Here is a 16,859-nt window from a genome sequence, read left to right as displayed (position 1 = left end):
AAAACAAATAAGCATGACCAACTTTCAATAAAACATTATTTACAAAAACTAGGCACTTGGTCAATTTCGGCTGATGAGTTACAGTTTGATGACCCTTGTCTAGACCCATCTTTTAAAAAGAAATCAGTAAATCCTTTAAATGAACATCTGAAAGAAAAAAGGATTTATACAGTAACAAAATACGCCATGATCACCTGGTAATTACAAAAAAGGAAAATGTTCCTTCCCCATGGAAAGATCTAGCAGTTACCACCTTTACCCCAGTGATCAAATTTAGCATCACTAACAGTGTGAAAATCAGGCATTTTGTGCCTCTTATGTGGCATGATATGAAGTAACATCACCTAAGAAGTATCCTGTCCAAAATGTGTAACCTGAATTAAATAGTCATTAGATTTAACTTAACAATCTAGGAAGAAGAGAATAAGCGTTAAACATGACTTCAAAGATGTAATCAAATTCTGAATTTCGGATACTTTAAAAGATAATTGGTCTCTTCAAAACAAGAAAGTTAGTTTATTTTTTTTTGGAGACAGTCTCACTATGTCACCCTTGGTAGAGTGCTGTGGCATCATAGCTCACAGCAAACTCAAACTCTTGAGCTTAAGTGATTCTTTTGCCTCAGCCTCCCAAGCCTCCCAAGTAGCTGGGACTACAGGCACTCGCCACAATGCCTCGCCATTTTTTTGTTGCAGCTGTCATTGTTGTTTAGCTGGCCCGGGCTGGGTTCGAACCCGCCAGCCTTGGTGCATGTGGCCAGTGCCATAACCGCTGTGCTATGGTCACGGAGCAAGAAAGTCTTTTTTTTTTTTTTTAAATGAGTGTTTAAATTTATGAGAACTGAGACACAGTAACAAAAGCACTATAATACACACTCCTTCAACAGACCTTGTTTTTGGACATTGGGGGAAGCTACCTAAAGGGATTTTTGACCCTATTGGAGACATTTAATATGAATTGGGTTTCAGATGATTTTTGGAAATTAATTTTGTTAGATGTGATAATTTTGTAGAGAGGAAAATGTCACTTTTGAGATTCATACTTAAGTATTTAGGGATAAAATGACATTATGTCTATAATTTATTTTTTAATGGCTGAGCAAAAATTATATAGCAACATTATGGATTGAATATAACTTCCCAAAATTAGTATGTCGAAATCCTAATCTGCAATGATGATGGTAGTAAATAGTGGGGAGGCTGGAGCCTTCATGAATAGATTACTGCCCTTATTTTAAAAAGGGGAGGCAAACCTCAGAAAGCTCTCTAGCTCTTTCTACCATGTGAGAGCCATCTAAAAATCAGTAAGAGGGATGGTGCCTGTGGCTCAAGGAGTAGGGCACCGGTCCCATATGCCAGAGGTGGCGGGTTCAAACCCAGCCCTGGCCAAAAAACCTAAAAATCAGTAAGAGGGCCCTAACCAGACAAGAGATTTGTTAGTACCACAATCTAGAACTTCCCAGCTTTCAGAGCCGTGAGAAGTTAGTTTCTTTTGTTTATGGGCCACCCAGTTATGGTATTCTTTAATAGCAGCCTGAACTAAGACTGGTAAAAACACAAAACACTGGTGAATTTAGGGGGTAGGTGTACAGGTATTCAGTGTACTGTTACAATGTCCAATGGCATTAATTAAAGTTTTTCATAATAAAAAACAAAAATGCAGTATGAGATAATTTTCAGTTTATTAAACTGTATTCACTCTCCCCCAAACATTATATTACTAAGTGTCCCCAAAGTTCTCATGATTATAAACCAAAATCTACCCAAAAGAAATTCTCTGAAAGTTCATAACCCTGATGCTTTCTCTTCTAAAAGTGAGAAGGCCTGATGCAATGGCTCATATTTGTAATCATAGCACTTTGGGAGGCCAACGCAAAGGATCAATTGAAGCCAGGAGGGCAGAGACCAGCCTGGGCAACATAGTGAGGCCTGTGCCTATAGAACAATAAGAAAAATTAGCTGGGCACAATGTTCTGCACCTAATAGTCCCAGCTACTTGGGAGACTGACGCTGGAAGATCACTGGAGTGCAGGAGTATTAAGCTGCACTAAGCTAATGGTGGTATTACTGCACTCTAGCCCAGGTAACAGAGCAATATCCTGTCTCAAAAAATAACAGTGAGGACAAGGCAAAACTCAAAAGATACTCTGATTAATTAATACTACTACTTGATTTTTATTAATTGAAAAAGTTTTTTAGTTTTTTTTTTTTCTTTTTTAGAGAGACAAACAGTATCAAGCTCTGCTGCTTAGGCTGACTGGAGCTGCTCACTGTAATCTCCAACCCCTGAGCTCAAGTAACTCTCCTGCCTCAGCCTCCCCAGTAGCTGGGACTACAGGTATGTACCACGACACATGGCTAATTTTTCTTTCTTTTTTTTTTTTTTTTTTTGTAGGGACAATCTCACTTTATGGCCCTCAGTAGAGTGCCGTGGCCTCACACAGCTCACAGCAACCTCCAACTCCTGGGCTTAAGCGATTCTCTTGCCTCAGCCTCCCGAGTAGCTGGGACTACAGGCGCCCGCCACAACGCCCAGCTTTTTTTTGGTTGCAGTCTGGCTGGGGCCGGGCTTGAACCCGCCACCCTCGGTATATGGGGCCGGCGCCCTACCGACTGAGCCACAGGCGCCGCCGACATGGCTAATTTTTCTATTTTTTTTTGTTGCTCAGGCTGGTCTCAAACTCCTGATCTCAAGAGATCCTCCTGCCTTTGCCTCCTAAAGTGCTGGGCTTACAGGCAAGAGCCATTGCACCCTGCCAAGACTCTTAAATACGAAATGTTATCTATAATTTCTTTATAGCGTTTTTACTTTTTACCTTGTAAAATTATTCATATACCTGTTCTACCCCTTTCCTCACACCTCCAGACGTCAATCTCACAAAATCTTTCTTCCCCAAAGTGCCCAATGCTAATAAACAATAATTACTCACAAAACAGAAATGAGCAGCAGGAAAACTTGTATTCCTATCTTTAATCACTATCAAATCCTTAAGAAGAAAATCTCTCCCTCCTCCTACTCCCTGTTGCCTCCCCATAAGATACTGTTTTTCTAGGGCCTCAGAGAGGCTCAACAGAGTAGAGTGCTGCCCCATATGCTGGAGGTGGCAAGTTCAAACCCAATCCTGGCCAAAAACTGCAAAAAAAAAAAAAAAAAAAGATACTGTTTCTATGGGAAAATGTATGCAGCAAATATTTGCACAATACAATAGATACATGGAAAAATCAGCATACAAAACACACACAGTAATTGCCCTTAAGTGCTTATACTCTTATGGTGAATCAGAATCTCAGAACAGAACTCTTGATTTTAGAGTCAAAAGAGCATCAATATGTCCAGCCCTTTGCTTTAATTCTGGTAAAAATATTAAGATTACAGAGTAAAGTTACTAAATCCTAGGAAGAATAAATGTAGCTCTCATGTCACAGAAACATTAGAAGGTTGAGTGGGAACCACAGAGTCTTCTCCCAAGTCTAAGGAGTCTTTCAACTTACCATATAGCATTTAGGAGTAGTAATAGTAACAGAGAGCACTCGATAAATGTTAGCAATTATGACATGCCAGTCTATGCCAACAGCTTTATATAGATTATCTCAACCCCAAATCTTATGAAATATACTATCACCACCCTCATTTTACAAATGAGAAAACTGAGGTTCAGAAATATTAAATAACTTGTTTTAAGTCACCTACTATAAAGTGTTAGAGCAGGGATTCAAATCCAAGTGTCTAATGCTCCCAATCACTAGTCTCTTTTTTCCAGAAAGATAACTCACTTTAAATATAAAGTCTTCTTACAATTAACATACACATAAACATACATAAGTAACCAGTGCTAAGCAGTCTACAGCATTACTTGAAAGCACAGAGTAACAACAATTCAGAAATACAGTAGAACCTCCAGGTTGACCACCTCCCTATACTGACCACCTCCTTAAATTGACCTAATTTTCATAGACTGGACATGCACCACATGTACTAGGCCTCATTCCTTATGTTGACTACCTCTATATACTGACCAGTTTATTACAGTCCCTTGGGTGTATGGTTCTTCTGTATTTATGTAAATCTGTTGAAAGATGCCTCATGTACATTTCAGAAACAATACCAACCCAAAGGCAACCATCTTTCAAGCGTACTCCTTAAACTCTTGTTATCTACCATCTCCCAAGCCTTTTTAGCCAAAACATCTGACAGCCAATTAAATACCACACGTATTTTTATCTTGTTGGACTGTTTTCAGTACTTAGGAACACAAGGTCGATGTGATTCCATCCAGTTCTCTATAATTAACTATTTATCTCTATGTCTTTATATTCAAAATGTCTAATACCTGACTCCGGAATTTGGCCACACAATAATAAATCTGAATGAAGACAAAAAGATCCACCTACATGAACTGCCCTCTCTGAGGTGGTCACAAAACATAGATATTATTTTAATACATTCTATAACATCAATAAATAATTTATTGTGTATCCATCTGTTTCCAAACTTGGTGGCCACCTTGTCAATGAAAATCATATAAAGAAAGACATAGGCAGAAAAAGCAACTCAAAGCAAAAGCACAGAACATGAGCCAAGGGGCAGTGGCTCACCCCTCTAACTGTGGAAGGCCCCAGGTAGGTGGGAGAATTGCTTCATACCAGCCTGAGGAAGAGCAGGACCCCATCTCCACAAAAAATAGAAAAATTAGCCAGGTGAGGTGGCACATGCCTCTAATCCCAGCTACTTGGTAGACTAAGGCAAGAGGATAGTTCAAGCCTAGGAATTTAAGGTTGCTATGAGCTATGATGATGCCACCGCACTCTAGCCCAAGAGACAGAGCAAGACAGACCCTATCTCAAAAAACAAAAACACAACAACCCACATAACCTGAACTAAAAATACAAACCTTTCACCAAGAAAAAAATTCAGGATGTAGGGTAAGAGCAATAAAGCAATCAATATCATCATTAATACTTCCAAACCTCAACTACCTTTACAAACTAGAGTTCATAAAACAAAAAAAGGGAAGGGTATAACTGAAAATTATTACATATTAAGCTGAAAAGTTATTTCAGTTTCACATTCTGATAGAAATAAACTGAGTTTCTTTAAGTTTAGGAACTTCAAAGCACCAAAGTTTAATGAAAGTTTAAATTATGTAAATAAAACCAATTATAGGAAATAATAAAAGAAATTCAAATAAGATTATTTTTAGTTATTTTTAAATATACATAGGTAGTCAAAGAAGGCCAAATGTTGAATTCAGCCTAAGGAACTGGTCTGAATTACAACATTAAATTTTTTATATTCAAAAAATTCAAGTTCTCTTGTACATCAGCATTTTCATATAGCAATACAGTGACAATTAGACGAAACTAGTAATCCAAAGGCTTATCTGGGTACAATAAATGAGGCCTCTTAGGTTATAAATGAAACCAATGTCTTTTTATATTGAGGCAGTGACATAAGAACAAGTCAATTTACGTAAAAAAAAAAAATCAATCTTGGGCAGCGCCTGTGGCTCAGTGGGTAGGGCACTGGCCCCATATACCCAGGGTAGCAGGTTCGAACTCGGCCCCAGCCAAACTGCAATAAAAAATAGCCGGATGGGGCGGCGCCTGTGGCTCAGTCAGTAAGGCGCCAGCCCCATATACCGAGGGTGGCGGGTTCAAACCTGGCCCCGGCCAAACTGCAACCAAAAAATAGCCGGGCGTTGTGGCAGGCGCCTGTAGTCCCAACTACTCGGGAGGCTGAGGCAAGAGAATCGCTTAAGCCCAGGAGTTGGAGGTTGCTGTGAGCTGTGTGAGGCCACGGCACTCTACGCAGGGCCATAAAGTGAGACTCTGTCTCTACAAAAATAAATAAATAAATAAATAAAAATAAAGGACTTATGTAATTAGGGCAGACCCACTCACATAACGTCCTTTAAAAAAAAAAAAAAAAATAGCCGGGTGTTGTGCCGGGCGTCTGTAGTCCAGGCTACTGGAGAGGCTGAGACAAGAGAATCACTTAAGCCCAGGACTTAAGAGGTTGCTATGAGCTGTGACGCTACAGCACTCTTGTACCAAGGGCGATAAAGCAAGACTCTATCTCTAAAAAAAAAAAAAAATCAATCTTGTCTTGGTGGCCATAGCTCAGTGAGTAGGGCACCAGCCACATACACCAAAGCTGGCAGGTTTGAGCCAAGCCCGGGCCTGCTAAACAACAATGACAACTGCAACCAAAAATTAGCTGGGCTTTGTGGTGGGCACCTGTAGTTCTATATACTTGGGAGGTTGGGGTAAGAGAATTGCTTAAGCCCAAGAGTTGGAGGTTGCTGTGACTTCACAGCTCACAGCACTCCACCAAGGACTCTGCCTCAAAAAAAAAAATAAAAAATAAAAAAATCAATCTTGAGTCACTTCAACAATCAGGATCACGTGAAACTGACTCACAAATGAAAGCAAAAGACCACCAGGAATAGAAACAAAAAGATGAAAGATCTCCTTTGCAATGCTTGTGTAAACTCAAGACATATCTTTACCCAACTGGACCTACACTACAAAAGCTATAGAAAAAGCAGAAAGGATCTCCAACTGCATGCAAGAACAATCTGGAGAGACTTTGACAGCTTAGGTCAGTACAATACCTGCAGCTGCCACTCGCCTTTCCTATAATGTTTAAAAGAAAAAAAAAAAAGAAAAAGCAGAAAGGAAGAACCTGCTTCACATCTTAAGTGCAATATGACAACCTCATGCCGAAATTTACAATGCAGGAAAAACAAAGGCAAAACCTCAAGTAACACCATAGCTATGGAATTTAGGGAAGTAGTGATAAATAAACAAATCAATTTCAGCACAATAAACCAAGAGACTAATTGGATCCACAAACCGTCTTTTATCAGAGCACAAAAGTAGCAGTCACAAATCAGTGACAGCATGACCAAACTATTGGTCAACCACTAGTACACTTGCTTAAGGACAGAAACCATGAAGTCTTTTTCTTTTTTTTTTTTTTTTGTAGAGACAGAGTCTCACTTTAAGGCCCTCGGTAGAGTGCCGTGGCCTCACACAACTCACAGCAACCTCCAACTCCTGGGCTTAAGCGATTCTCTTGCCTCAGCCTCCCGAGTAGCTGGGACTACAGGCACAAAGTCTTTTTCAAACACAATGAAAACATATATTTTATAGGTATATCCCAAGTTATTTAAACCAGGCTCACTAACAGTCTTATTTACCTTCCTCTCATTATTCTACCTTTTCTCCCATCCTCCTTTCCAGGAACTCATCTACCTAAGGATGAATAGTAAATAGAAATACATAGTTCCCAAGACTGCCCTCATACCTGTCTAATATAGAAATCTCTTTTCTTTCATTGAGTTATCTTTTAATCTTAAATAAATGTCTTCCTCTGAGACAGTGGTTCTCAACCTTCCTAATGCCACGACCCTTTAATACAGTTCCTCATGTTGTGGTGACCCCCCCACCATAAAATTATTTTCGTTGAAAATATATTTTCATGTTAAAGTTTTTATTCAAAACCAAAAAAAACTATTCCTTTTCATTTGTTAAGAATACTAAAGCTCGGCTCAGCACCCATAGCTCAGTGGTTAGGGCGCCAGCCACATGCAAGGGGCTGGTGGGTTCGAACCCGGCCCAGGCCTGCTAAAAACAACAATGACAACTACAACAAAAATACAGCCAGTACTCGGCACCCATAGCTCAGTGAGTAGGGCACCAGCCCCATATACCGAGGGTGGTGGGTTCAAACGGGCCCCGGCTGAATTGCAACCAAAAAATAGCTGGGTGTTGTGGCAGACACCTGTAGTCCCAGCTACTTGGGAGGCTGAGGCAAGAGAATCGCTTAAGCCCAAGAGTTTGAGGTTGCTGTGAACTGTGATGCCATGGCACTCTACCAAGGGCAACACAGTAAGACTGTGTCTCAAAAAAAAAAAAAAAAAAAATTGCCAGGCATTGTGGCGAGTGCCTATAGTCCCAGCTACTTGGGAGGCTGAAGCAAGAGAATGGCTTAAGCCCAAGAGTTTGAGGTTGCTGCAAGCTGTATTGCCAAGGCACTCTACCAAGGGTGACAACAACAACAACAACAACAAAAACAATACTAAAGCTCTAATCATAGCTTTTTAGTCCAGGAAACACACACATCCCAAATTTTCCACTTGATTTTTTAACTCAGCCACAGAAAGAGCATAGTTATAATGTAAATTGAGGGAAAACTGTTGGTTACCAGAATGTAAGATCTATGAGGTCAAGACTTTTGCTTTGTTCAGACCCCAGTATAAAAGGGTGCCATGTGTACAGAAAGCATTAGGCGAACTGAAAATAATGGCTGGGCTTCCTTTCAGCCAGAATCATCTTCCCGTAATTTCCCAGAAAGACAGACACAAAGGGAAAAAGGATAAGCACCCACTATAATTCAGGGGTCCTCAAACTTTTTAAACAGGGGATCAGTTCACTGTCCCTCAGACCATTGGAGGGCCGGACTATAGTTTAAAAAAAACAAACTATGAACAAATTCCTATGCACACTGCACGTATCTTATTTTGAAATAAAAAAACAAAACGGGAACAAATACAATCACACCGCCTCATGTGGCCCGCGGACCATAGTTTGAGGACCCCTATATATGTTCTCTAGTCCTTTTAGAAAACATGGAGTTGTTTACTTGGCCAGGCACATGCAAATCTACAAAAAAGTGATACTGTAGACATTAAGGGAATAGGTACTGTTCAAAATGGAATGCCACACCAATGTTACCAAGGGAAAACTGGAAGAGACTACAATGTTACCCTAGCATGCTGTTGTCACTGCTGTAAACAAACAAGGTCAAGATTGATACCAAAAAAATTAATGTGCCCATTATACATATCAATTACTCTAAAAACCAAGACACCTTAGTGAAATAAAACACATTAAGGAAAATGATCAGAAATAGAAGGAAGCCAAAGAGAAAAATAACCTAGGTTCAATTAAAGCACCAGCCTGTTCCACTCAGAGAATCAAACTTTTCAAGAACTAATGGAAAGAAGCATGAGCTGCTGGAACTTGTACCCTGTGAATTCATGATCTAATAACTATAAAAGAATAAAAAACTGCTGGACTATTAAAAAAAAAAAGAATGGTTGGAAGGCTACAGACTAAATACGATTATTCTTTACTTCTCAGGGAGTTGCCTAAATAACAGAAATCCTCCCAAATCTAAATTTGATTTATACAGTCTATCATCTGGAGTGCTTGGAATTAATGATTTCCTTTGTAAGGGACTAAGAAGGGTCACCTGTATCCAACAAATAACTATCACTTCCTTGAGTAAAATGCTCTAGTCAAAATAAAGAAAAAGAAAAACTTTGTGATAGACACAACTAGATTCTCCTATGTATAAAAACATTAACTACCCCTCTTCAATGCTCCTGACACATAAATCAAGAAAATACAATGAAATCAGATTTAAGAATCAGCAATATTACTTTCAAGCTTAAAAGAGCTCAGACCCTTACAAATTACTCCACATATCCTTATCAAATATGCTTCATCTCAAGTATATACTAGCTATCAAACATAACTTTCTCATTTGTTTCATTTTATTTTAAATTGCACATTTGGTTCTACCTGCTAATGCAACCACATTTAAAAATTTTCCATAGAGGAAAAAGGTTTTCTTATTTCTATCATACAAATTTAACTTCTCGTTCATAACGTATTCTGAAGTGAAGATCAATCTACATAGACAAAAAAATCACAGCAACCCTAGATACAGGTCTTACCCTCCCTGAAACACTGCCCGTTGTTTCCACCTCTGAGAGTAAGACAAGTTACTTAATAGTCAACAGACAACTTCCAAAGTTTGTCTCACCTCTACTCACTGAAAGCTAATAAATGTAATCTTGATGTATTTCAATATATTCCAAAAGAAAACTTAGAACCCACTTTATATTTAGCAAACTAACAAACTATTTGGTAAACCAAAAGCTTTAAACTGGTGAACTATGCTTTAAATGTTATAAACCATAGTAAATGTGTGTCTAATATATGAACTAAAAAGTTAAAATAAAATTGAATAAGCTACAGGGTTCATGCAGTTAAACACATTATTACAAACGTATGTTATAAAGGTATCATTATAAAGTTGTTATGCCAAGCAATAAGATATTGTAGATGTGATTGCAGTTAGCTACAGTAAAAGAATAAAAAAATGTACTTGAGATATCTTCTATTATCATACTTTACCATTAATTCAGAAGCAAAGTGCTTCTGGAATGCTATTAACATTACTCTAAAGGGGGAAAATAAAGCACCCTGAAATTTGAATGAAAATCTAAGTATATGATCTATGTAGGTATGTCCAACATAGATCATGCAGAATTTTTCTCCCACACATTGGAAGAAGAGTTATCTAGAGCCATACATTAAATAAACAAATGCTGGGAAGTCAAGGCAGGAGGATGCCTTTAAGCTCAGGAGTTCAAGACCAGTCTGTCTCTAGTAAAAATAGAAAAATTAGTTGGGAGTTGTGGTGGGCACCTGTAGTCTAAGCTACTCCGGAGGCTCAAGCTAAAGGACCACTTGGACCCAGGAGTTTGAGGTTGCTTGCTGGGAGCTAGGCTAATGCCGTAACACTCCAGCCTGGGCAACAGTCAGACTCTGTCTCAAAAATAAACAAATAAACAAGTACTAACAAAAGCTGATTAGCAAAAAAATAAGTTCATACATACTTTTCATGATATTCAATATCACAGATAGGCAAAAAAAAGTCCTCAAAAAATGAGCATGCAGCCCACAGGACATGGGTTGGACACCTGTGTGTTATGTATGTTTCCTAGGATGCTAGACATTACTAAGAACTAAATCTCAAAGTCTATAGTGTGAGAAAAAATACATACAGTATGTAAATTATACTTTTGGAAAACTTCAAAACTGTAAGTCAAAACTTTACTAAGAACATGCTAAAGGTCTGGGCACAGTGGCTATAATCCTAGCACTCTGGGAGGCCAACGTGGGAGGATCACTTGAGCTCAGGAGACCAGCCTGACCAAAGCAAGACCCTATCTCTACTAAAAACAGAAAAAACTAGCCAGGCATGGTGATGTGCACCTGTAGTCCCAGCTACAAAGGAGTATGAAGCAAGAGAATTGCTTGAGCCCAAGAGTTTGGGGTTGCTGTGAGCTAAGCTGAGGCCATGGCACTGTAGCCCAGGACACAGAGTAAGACTCCTTGTTCCAAAAAAAAAAGGCCAGGAACAGTGGCTCACTCCTATAATCCTAGCACTCTATGGGCCTCAGGAGTTCAAGACCAACCTGGGCAAGAGTGAGACCCCCATTTCTGCTAAAAATAGAAAAACACTATTGTGGCAGGTGCCTATAATCTAGCTACTTAGGAGGCTGAGGCAAGAGGATCTCTTGAGCCCAAGAGTTTGTAGCTGCTGTGAGCTATACAGAGACTGTCTCAAAAAAGAAAAAAAAAATTTCAGTATACAGTTCTTTATAATGATGAAAAACTACCTAGTCAGATCATTGTAGTCTTCTAGGTAGATGTCTTTAAGGGGAGGAATATATATGAAATATTCAAAAGTGGCCATCTTCTTCCTAGCTAAGAGGTTAAATCATATTAGAAATGTTTTGTTTGACAGCCAGTTGCAGTGGCTCACGCCTCTAATCTCAACACTTTGAGAAGCCAAAGCAGGACGATTGCTTGAGGCCAGGAGTTCAGCCTGACCAACACAGTGAAACTCTAGTTCTACAAAGTATTAAAAAATTAGCTGGACGTGGCGGTGCATGACTATAATACTAGCTACTCAGAAGACTGAGGCAGGAGGATGCTCGAATTCAGGAGCTCAAGATTGCAGCAAGCTATAATCACCCCACACTGCCCTCCAACCTAGGCAATAGATTAAGACCCTGTCTCTTAAAAATTAAATAGTGCGGTAGTGCCTGTGGTTCAAGGAGTAGGGTGCTGGCCCTATATACCGGAAGTGGTAGGTTCAAACCCGGCCCTGGCCAAAAATAAATAAATCTGGGTGGTGCCTGTGGCTCAAGGAGTAGGGTGTCGGCCCCATATACCAGAGGTGTCAGGTTCAAACCTGGCCCTGGCCAAAAACTGCAAAAAATAAATAAATAAATAGTGAGATGGGAAGTAGTCTAGTTTACCTATCTGAGGTCTGCTCAGTTTCTAGGAATCTTATCCCATATCCCTATCTGATAAGTCCTCTTAATCATCCGTTCTACTAATATAATGTGTAAGATACATTAAAGCTGCCAATGTAAGTAGCAGTAGTCCATTTGAATTCAATTTTGAAATTAGTTCACCAAGGAAAAATATAAAAAGCATCAATGGCTGGACGCAGTGGCTCATGCCTATAATCCTACCACTTTGGGAGGCCAAGGCCAGGGGATCACCTGAGCTCAGGAGTTCAAGACCTGCCTGAGCAAGAGTAAGACCCTGTCTGTAAAACCAGCTGGGCATTGTGAAAGGCACCTGCAATTCTAGCTACTTGGGAGGCTAAGGCAAGAGGATTACTTGAGCCCAGGAGTTAGAGATTGCTGTGAGCTATGATGCCATAGCACTCTACCCAGGGGGGCAGAGTAAGACTGTGTCTCAAAAAAAAAAAAAAAAAAAAGCATCAAGTGCAATGTGAAAAATATCACTCAAAAGCACTATATTCCCACAAATTCTCTTACCCCTAATCATGATTTTATATTTTAAACTAGTACTTGAATAAATTTTACTATTAAATTTTAGAATAAAAAAACCTTTATTATTCTGATATCATCAGTTATTTGCCAATTAATTTTTCTTAAAGTCAGTGAATTGTGAAAGGGATATTTCACAGAAAATGTAAAGTATCCTGTGTTGTATTTTAAGAAGATAGTTTTAGAGTTAGAATTAATACTCACTGGCTCAGCGCCCCTAGCACAGTGGTTACGGTGCCAGCCACATACACCCAAACTGGTGGGTTTGAACCTGGCCTGGGCCAGCTAAACAACGACGACAACTGCAACAAAAAAATAGCCAGGTGTTGTGGTGGGCACCTGTAGTACCAGCTATGTGGGAGGTTGAGGCAAGAGAATTGCTTAAGCCCAAGAGTTGGAGGTTGCTGTGAGCTGTGACATCATTGTACTCTACCTAGGGCGACATGACACTGTCTCAAAAAAAAAAAAAAAAAAAGGAATTAATACTATCATTACACCCTGTGCTAGGGAAAGTCAAATAATACTTTAAATTAGTTATATATAATACATAAATAGTTAAAATATAAATTCCAGGACTTGTAATGCTTACCATAGGCTATGTTCTTACACTGACTATATAGAAGAAGCTAGAGTAAATCCTACCTGATACAGACCCAAGCCCAGGCCCTGTGCCTGGTCTGTATTATGAACATGGAGTTGAGAAAAACATACACATATACACACATGTACACAGATTATATGTGTAACTAACACCAATGAGTTACATAGCAGTTATATGTGTAACTAACTTCCAGTATCATGTACAATAAAAGAAATGTTTACCAACCCATTTACAAGGGCATCCTTTCACTATTGGCTCAACCACTTTTTAAAGAATCTCCACAATCACTGATACTATGGCAAATTCTACTCTTCCAAGAGTGCCAACAGACAGCATCACATTTTAATTCAAAAATTCCATAAAAAATTGAGTTATAGTAAAAAATAGCTTTAAACAAAAGCCACTTTTTCTGATCTTGTCAACTAGTGAATCAGCTGTTCTTAGAAGGACGGCTATTTAGACACTACACCATTCCTTTAGATGATGTAATCTTAAGGGATTTAGTAATTATAATATGTGAATTACTAACATAAAACAGAATTACTGATATGACTAGACAAACTGAAACGGCTTCTCACCTATTCCTAGAGTCTTCACAGAAATCAGACACCCAGTATAAGAAAAGACATGTTGAAAGTTCTGCTAGTCACCTCTAAGAGAATAAACATCGCATCAACAAACCCAAAGGATAATGTATAAGAAACTGGGGAAATCCGGCAGCGCCTGTGGCTCGGTGAGCAGGGCGCCAGCCCCATATGCCGAGGGTGGCGGGTTCAAACCCAGCCCTGGCCTAACTGCAACAACAACAACAAAAAAAAATAGCCGGGCATTGTGGCAGGCGCCTGTAGTCCCAGCTACTCTGGAGGCTGAGGCAGGAGAATCGCCTAAGCCCAGGAGTTGGAGGTTGCTGTGAGCTGTGTGATGCCACGGCACTCTACCGAGGGCAATAAAGTGAAACTCTGTCTCTACAAAAAAAAAAAGAAACTGGGGAAATCTTACCTAATAGGTATGAAAGCTCTAATTAAGAATAGTACTCAAAAAAAAAAAAAATTACTCCATGCTAATAACACAACATAAACAGCCACTGCAGAAACTGTGATAAGACTTTATGAGAGCAAAAACAAATGAAAAGGGGAAAACACAAACCACCATTTAAAAAAAAAAAAAAAAGAACAAAGGAGGCATTGAAAGTAAGCAGCACAGGAGAAAAAAAAAAAAGATCACCCCTGAAAGAGTATCTGTTGACTAAAATAGTCTGTTCTAAATACTTAATTTTAAAAGTTCTGTCATAACAACACACTGTCCCCATTTGGGAGGCCTACAAAAACAATGCCTTTAAAAATTGCCATCCTAATATTACTTTAGTTTTATTTGTAAAAGGCCTGTATACTTGGAAAAGACTATTATAATAATTAGAATAGAATAGATTGTCTCACTATTTATTTAGAAATGCTCTATTTAAAAGTAGGCCAACAATAGGAACTTTGCTATTGCACAACAGAGAAAGTAAATGAAATAATATCTATCAACATTCAGTGTCCATGGCATGTTTCTCTACCTCCTAGAACATACTGTGACTTACACTGTCCACCCTTAACAATTTACCACTTTTCCATCCATACAGTAGCTTAAAAAGAGTTCCTGTGTTAATCCTACAATAAACCTCAGTAATTCTCATCACAGTAGTTATAAACGTTTGTTAACAGAAAAAGAATGTTTTTCCCAAAATAGCCGTATAACACTAAGACTACTCAAATTCCTAAATAATCCTTTTACAAGACTAGTGCCAACTTTATTTGCTACATTAAACATGTGGAGCCTATTTTAAAAGCTTTTTAACTGTGACTTTATCAAAATAGCTTCCCTAGTTGTTCATGTAATGTCTTTTTTGGAAGTTTTCAAGTTGCTTTTACAACTTGAATACTGATGAATTGGGCTGCTATCAAATGCTTTAGAAGCATTTTGCCAAGTATGATGGGCAAACATCCTAGATCTGCTAAATCTGACATTAGAGGTCACACAACTTTCAAAAAATGAAGCAGCAACTATTTTCACCACTTAGTCCTTCATTTCAAAAATTATTTCAACGTTATTTTCACACTCTACATTTAAGGTAATTTTTTTCCCTAAGGCTGGTAGGCTTACAGTATAAAAAACTGATCTACCACATAAAGCTGGTCAGTCTACTCTTAATGGGCCTCCAGAAGATTTGGGGCACTGACGATACTAGCAGTTTGAAATTAAAAAATACACTGTTAAGAACGACATCCAAAAAGGAAGGAGCTGGATAAGGCAGGCAAAACAAGCCAGAGTTGGATAAATGATTCAAAGCCACTAAGGAGAAAAGAGATGGTGAGAAGCAGAGGCAGAAGGGCGAGAAAGCAGATTTAACAAGGAAGTGAAGTGAAGCGCAGAGTAGGGCAGAAGCTAACGAGGAAACAAATGGGAAAAGGTAGTGTTTTCAAATAAGCATGCACCAGGAAGTGATGAGCCAAGGCCTGGGTTAAACGCCAGTGCCTTCGCGGGAAAGAGGTGCTAGCAGACTTAAGCAGAGAGAAGGGGGAAGCAGCTGAATTCCAGGCGTTTGAGCAAACTCCTATTCTCTCCCTGCGCCTTTCTCGCCCCTTAACCGAGAACGGAGGCGGCGGCCGGGAAAGGGGCCTACGCAGGACTCAAGTCGGCGTTGCGATTCCCAGGCTCCCTGGCAGCAGAGAAAAAGGCGAGGATTCGGAAAAGCAGAGGCCCGGGCCGCAGCTCGGCAAAACGGTCCCGGGGCCTCGGCGCAGCGGCCAGCCGTTTCCCCTCCGGCGGGACGCCGAGCGGCCTTACCTGTGGCGAGGGAGGGAGGCGAAGTCTAAGGCGTCTCGCTCGCGCCCGCCGTAAAGCCCCCCGCCGTATTCAGCCCAAGTTTCCAACGGAGGCGCGACCCTGCCTCAGCCGCCGCTTCCCCCTCGGGGTCTCGGCCACCACCTCCACCACCTCCGGGACTGTTTAGACCTCCGGGCCCCTCACACCGCCGCCGCCGCCTTCTCTCCACCCTAGCGCCGTTGCCGATTCGGCTGCCGCCACCTCCTCCGCCGCAGCCTCGTCTCTCTGGAGCATCTTCCAACCACCGAACGCAGAGAAACAGAGACTCCAGCCGCGCCGGCAGGAAACTCCCCCGCAACTGCTAGGGGAACCAGGCAATCAGAGCACCGGCGGCTTTTCCGCCATTGAGCAGCAGCCGCTGGGCTCCTTCTGCAACCCCCTCCCCGAGCCTCGTCCCTCCCCGCCCCTTGGAGAACCCCGCCTCCGGCTCTCACCCAGTGGGATGCCGCGCGCCCTTTTACGGTCTTCGGTTTGCCGAAAGTCCTGTCAATCACAGTTATCCCTCCCATTTCGGCTCCCCCAATACTTCCATACTTAGTTTTCCCCGCCCATAAGGCCCCGCCTCTGACTTCCTAATTTCTCGTTGGGCAGCAGTAACCACCTTCAATTGGCAAGGTCAACTATCCATCAAACACCGCCCACTGAGTGAGACCCAACCTTTCATTACCATTTACTTCATTCGGCCCCGCCTCCTTTAGGTACGACCTCCAGAACGCCAAGAAC

General features: G+C 40.5%; 1 protein-coding gene, 1 non-coding gene and 1 pseudogene across 4 annotated transcripts in view; 2 read left to right on the top strand and 1 right to left on the bottom strand.

Annotated features, from left to right (window-relative positions):
* PPM1B (protein phosphatase, Mg2+/Mn2+ dependent 1B) overlaps positions 1–16,544 on the bottom strand; it is an 89,530-nt gene extending 72,986 nt beyond the window's left edge. For all 3 annotated transcript variants that reach the window (XM_053588969.1, XM_053588970.1, XM_053588967.1), the window contains exon 1: positions 16,098–16,544. The gene's annotated coding sequence lies outside the window, so the exon portion shown is untranslated. The remainder of the gene's footprint in view (positions 1–16,097) is intronic.
* Positions 6,530–6,643, top strand: LOC128585232 (uncharacterized; annotated as a pseudogene).
* Positions 13,240–13,369, top strand: LOC128585250 (small nucleolar RNA SNORA51). Its single transcript, XR_008379972.1, has one exon. It is a non-coding gene; the product is annotated as a small nucleolar RNA SNORA51 (small nucleolar RNA).
* Positions 16,545–16,859: the final 315 nt, after the last annotated feature.

The sequence above is a fragment of the Nycticebus coucang genome, chromosome 4, assembly GCF_027406575.1.
Source record: "Nycticebus coucang isolate mNycCou1 chromosome 4, mNycCou1.pri, whole genome shotgun sequence".
NCBI lineage: Eukaryota > Metazoa > Chordata > Mammalia > Primates > Lorisidae > Nycticebus > Nycticebus coucang.
This window is presented reverse-complemented; position numbering and strand designations above follow the sequence as displayed.